Below are 5,925 nucleotides of genomic sequence, written 5' to 3' on the forward strand. Positions count from 1 at the left end.
CATCAAGGAGCCACGTTCAAAGAGTGAACGTAGCGTTCACTACAACAACGCTATAGGAAGGCAATTGTGGTACGAGGAAGGCACGCAATAATAGTGAATGGGACGTTCACAAAGCGCACGGAGCACTTCCCTAGGAGCTAGCCAACACCACCCCAACCCATTTTTCATTCAAGGCCAAATCCAAATTTAAAAAGCCCATTCCAAATGCTTAGTGACAAAAATAGAAAGTGTATAAATAGGAGAAAATTTGATTTGAAGAGGACCTTTTGCTCATTTTTAGTTTTCTCACTTTTAAATTTTCATTTGTTTGAATTTGGGGAATTGGGGATTAGATCTAGTTTTCTTTCTGTTTGTTCTTTCTTCTGCAACTTCTTCTTTCTGTTTTGGGTTTTTGAATTTAGATTGAAGAATTCCATTGAAATCCTTCATCTGAGAATCATCTTCTACTTTTCTTTTGATAGTTCGAAGAATTGAAAGTTGGATCTGAACTTCCTTTTTTGTTTTCATTTTCATTTCTTCTGCAATATCTTTTCTATTTTGTCAAGAGAGAAATTGAGATCTAGATCTGATTTCTGTTCTCATTACTCTTCTTCAATTGTCACTTTCTCTTTTAAGATTTCATAATTGAGCTGAGATTTCTTGTTGTTTTAATTCTTCTGCAATTTTTCATTTCTGTTTTGGTTCGTCTGCAATTCTCTTCATCTCATAGTTCTTAGTTTACTGCACTTCAATTTTCTAGTTCAATTTGAATCCCAATACCCAGATCCCTTTTATTCTTTAAGCAATTTATATTTCCCAGCAATTTAGATTCATCAATTTAAGTTTCTTGCACTTTAAGTTTCAGTCATTTACCTTTCTTGCAATCTAAGTTTCAGCTCTTTTACTTTCTTGCTCTTGAAGTTTCTGTAATTTACTTCTTTTGTACTTTAAGATTCTGCCAATTTTTATTCTGCACTTTTATTTTCTTCCAATTTCACTTCTGTTAATCAAAATCACTCAAATCATCAAATATTTGCTTAACTAAATTCATCACCTAACTAAAATTTCTCAATCCATCAATCCCTATGGGATCGACCTCACTCTTGTGAGTTATTACTACTTGATACGACCCAGTACACTTGCCGGTGAGTTTGTGTGGAATCGTTTTTCCCTCATCAAGTTTTTGGCACCATTGCCGGGGATTGATTTAGATTGACAATGATTAAGTAGGGTGATAGTTTAGATTAAGAATTTTTTTTCTTTTCTTTCATTTTTATCTAGCACACTAACTGTTTGAGACTTTGTCTCCACTAATCCTAACTGCACTCAAGTTATAGAGTGCTCTGTTTGTGTTTCTTGGTGTTTTATGTGTATGACAAAAGCAACGAGAGAGATCTCCACCTCTTGTGACCATGATGAGAGAACTCTCTGAAGACTAAGAAGAGAAGCAAGAGGAAAGGGGATCATTAGTGAAGAGGAATCAGAGGAGGAGAACCAAGAGATGGAAGGGAATGCCCCTAATCCACCAGAGGGAGTGGCTAACAATGGCCAGCCGCAAAGGAGGATTCTAGCCTCCTACACCTTCCCTAATCCAAGGCACTGTGGGAGTAGCATACTTACTCCAAATGTCAATGCAAACAACTTTGAATTGAAGCCTCAACTCATCACTTTGGTGCAGAACAACTGTTCTTATGGAGGAGGCCCCTTGGAAGATCCAAACCAGCACCTATCCACCTTTCTAAGGATATGTGACATAGTGAAGACTAATGGTGTGCATCCAGACGTTTATAAGTTGCTGCTATTCCCATTCTCATTAAGGGACAAAGCTGCTCAATGGTTGGAGGAATTTCCAAGAGAAAGCATCAACAGCTGGGAGGATTGATGCCAGGGCATTTTGGCTAGTTTCACTGACCTTTTTCTTTACTATTTTAGGGTAGTTTCATGCATTTTCTTAGTAAATAAGCAAGTTTTGGGTGAATATACACTTACATCTTGATTCAAGCAAACATTGTGAACTTTACATGATTTCATGAGAATTATGCATGAATTGAATGATAAAATGGATGATGCATGATCTCATGACTTGAAACAAAGCTTTGATGCACCTTGTTTGTTTGATTCCAGGACAAAGGAAGCAAAGAAGAGCCATGTTAGCAGCCACGTTAGCTTCACTAATGTGACCACTAACGTGGAATGGGAGCGAGCTTGCAACGTTAGTGGTAAGGTTACCACCAATAACGCCTTTGAAAGCCATCATAACCCACATTAGTTGCCACGTTAGTTACACTAACGTGGGAACTAATGTGGAAGAAAGGAGAAGCTCCAACGTTAGTGGTAAAAGTGAACACCACTAATGTTCCAAAAGACCACACTAAGCCATGTTAAGAGTCATGTTAATCCAATTAACGTGAACTCTAACATGGAGTAAAGAGGAAGTCGCAAGCGTTAGTGACACTCACCTTTGTCACTAACGCTAGACCAAGCCTAGATTGCCTACGTTAGTGGTCACGTTAAGACCACTAACGTGAAGGGTAACATGGAGCAATGAATGATAGGCCAACGTTAGTAACACTCACCTTTGTCACTAACGTTGGAGATGGCAAATACAACCACATTAGTGGTCACGTTAAGCCCTTTAACGTGAGGCACTAACATGGAAAGAAGGGGCGTTTTGAAGCGTTAGTGACAAAGGTAAATGTCACTAATGCTCTCGAGCCTTGGCATGCCCACGTTAAGGGCCACGTTAGTCACACTAACGTGGACCATTAACGTGGAAGAGAGGGACAAAGAGCAATGTTATTGGTAAAAGTGAGTGCCAATAACGCTTGCGAAGGGCTAAGAGGCTACGTTAGTGGTTACGTTAGTACCACTAACGTTGAAGTTAATGTGGATCAACTAGTTTGGAACGTTAGTGACAAAGTTATCGTCACTAACGCTTTCGAACCCAAGTTTACACTTAACGTTAACGCCATTAACGTCCTAACTAACTTCCCATCATGCCTAACTCACACTTTCTTTGCAAGCAAAGCTGAGCCCACTAAAGACTGTAACTGCTTCAATTAAAGATCAAGGGCCCATATCCAAGACTTGAAGAGCTAACTAGAAGATCAGAAGAGTAGTATATATAGGGATAGTTTTGAATTAAAAAGGGAGATGGGACTTGAGAACTACACTTTTTATATTTTACTTTCTCTACAACTTCTAGTTTAATTTCAGAATGCACTCTTCTCTATCATCTTCCATTTCCAGAGCTATGAACAAATAAACCCCTTTTCATTGGGTTAGGGAGCTCTGTTGTAATTTGATGGATCAATAATAGTTTTCATTATTCTTCTTCTTTCTTTTCTCTTGATTTTACTAGAAAGCTTTCAATCTTCATCCAATTGGGTAGTTGTCTTGGAAAAGAGGCTATTCATACTTGGATATCCTCAGAACCTTGGAAGAAGAATGAGGATCTCATGCTAGAAATGCTTTCTCATATTGGACCAAATTGGGGTTTGGATGGATATAGTGACATATAATCCTACCAATACTTTGATTTGGAAATACATGTGGTATAATCAGTGACCATACTTCATCTCTTCCCATGAGCAATTAAATCAAGGAATTGGGCAATTGTTCAAGCTTAGAGAGATTGGGTTGCCAAGGAATTAGGATCCAATCACTTAAGATTGCCAAGGAGATCAATGAATGCATTGATTGAGGAAGAGATGAGAATGAATTTGATCCAGAGAATGCAACTTCTCCTAAGCCCAATGAATCCCCCATTTCTGATATTACCCATTCTCTTTAATTTCTGCCATTTACTTTTATGCTCATCTCCCCAAATCCCCATTTAAGATTCTGCAATTTACTTTCTGTAATTTACTTTCTGCCATTATTTCTAGCATTTACATTTTCTGTTATTTACTCTCCTGCCATTTAATTTTCTACAATTCCTCAACTCAATTTTTGCTTAGCTCAACTAGAACATTCCTCTAATTAAAGTTTCTTAACCAATCAATCCCTGTGGGATTCGACCTTACTCTATTGTGAGTTTTTACTTGACGACAATTCGGTATACTTGCCGAGGGAAATTTGTTGAGAGACAAGTTTCCGTGCCTCAAGTTTATGGCGCCGTTGTTGGGGATTGATTTTGTATCGACAATGATTAAGTTAGAGGATCACTAGATTGATCAATTTTCTTTTGTTTTGTTTAAATTCCATCTGAGTAATTTACTTTCAGTTTTAGCTATTTTCTTCCCTTTTTCCCTTACCCGTTTGTTGTGTTTTCTTAGTTGTTTACAATTTAGTTCACTAACCCACTAACTGTTTGATACATTGCACTACTCACTCTAACAACCATTCTAACAAGAGTAATTTCTTCATTCATTTCTTTTCTTTTCATTTGCTTTTTTGGTTGTATGACAGGTAGAAGAAGTAGGACTTCAACTTCCTTTGATTCTGAACCTGAGAGGACCTTCCTTAGATTAAAGAGGAAAGCAAGAGGGAAGAGAGTCGTTGGTGCTGAGGAAGAGGAAGAATATTTTGAAACAAACATGGAGGAGAATATGGAGAACCACCATGAAGAAGAAGCTCATAACCATGCCAGAGAAGGCCCAGCATGGGCAAGAGAGAAGAGTTCTAGGCTCTTATATCAATCCAAACCTAAAAAATTGTGGAAGTAGCATTCAAAAGCCAACCATACATGCTAATAACTTTGAACTAAAATCCTAGCTCATCACCCTCATTCAGAACAACTGTCTATTCAGAGGAAGCACCCAAGAAGATCCCAATCAACATCTAACCACCTTCCTAAGGATATGTGATACTGTGAAGTCTAATGGTGTTCATCCCGACACTTATAGACTACTTTTGTTCCCTTTTTCGCTCAAGGAGAAGGTATCTAAATGGCTGGAATACTTCCCGAATGAGACTTTAACAACCTGGGAAGATGTGGTAAACAGATTCTTGGCAAGATTCTACCGTCCTCAAAGAATGAACAGGTTGAGAGCTGAGGTACAAACCTTCAGACAACAAGATGGTGAAACTCTCTATGAAGCATGGGAGAGGTTTAAGGACTTAACAAAAAGGTGCCCGCCAGACATGTTCAATGAATGGGTGCAACTACACATTTTCTATGAGGGTCTTTCTTATGAATCAAAGAAGGCAGTAGACCACTCATCCGGGGGATCTCTGAACAAGAAAAAGACCATTGAAGAAGTCATAGATGTCATCGAGACTGTAGCTGAGAATGACTACTTCTATGCTTCTGAAAGGGGCAATACTCAAGGAGTAATGGAGCTTAACAACATGGACGTGCTGCTGGCTCAAAACAAGATTATCACCAAGCAGCTAACTGACCTTACCAAGAAGATGGAAAGAAACTAAGTTGCAGCAATCACCACCTCATCAGCAGCTCAAGAAGGAGTGAATGCAGAGGAAGAGGGTGACCAGAAACAAGCCAACTATATTGGGAACTCACCTAGGCAAACCCATGATCCATACTCCAAAACTTATAATCCTGGTTGGAAGAACCACCCAAACTTTGGGTGGGAAAATCAACAAGATCAAGGCCAAGATACCCCAACAACAATGTAACTCACCAACATTCCACACAGAGATTCATATCAATACCCACCCAATAATACCTCTCAACTCACCATCACCATCCGAAGATAGACTCTCCAGGATTGAGACTCTACTTGAAGGTATATGCAAGGAAGTTCAAGACAGTAAAATGTTTCAGGAAAAAGTACGATCCAATATATAGAATCAAGATGCTGCCATCAAGAAACTTGAAACACAAATTAGCTACCTATTTAAGCAAGTTCCCAGCCACAACATTTGCAGCAACACTAATTCAAACCCAACGGTGGAGTGTTAGGCTATCACCCTCAGAAGTGGGAAGAAATTGAAGGAGACCTCCAAAAAACCACAAGAGAAGGACTCGGATAAAAAGAAAAA

The 5,925-nt window shown here is 38.8% G+C and overlaps 1 non-coding gene across 1 annotated transcript; it reads right to left on the reverse strand.

Annotated features, from left to right (window-relative positions):
• Positions 1-4,962: 4,962 nt before the first annotated feature.
• Positions 4,963-5,066, reverse strand: LOC148548600 (small nucleolar RNA R71). The gene has a single exon (XR_015897051.1). It is a non-coding gene; the product is annotated as a small nucleolar RNA R71 (small nucleolar RNA).
• Between the last annotated feature and the right edge of the window lie 859 nt (positions 5,067-5,925).

The sequence above is a fragment of the Arachis ipaensis genome, chromosome B8 (assembly GCF_059453495.1).
Source record: "Arachis ipaensis isolate K30076 ecotype BB chromosome B8, ASM5945349v1, whole genome shotgun sequence".
Lineage (NCBI taxonomy): Eukaryota > Viridiplantae > Streptophyta > Magnoliopsida > Fabales > Fabaceae > Arachis > Arachis ipaensis.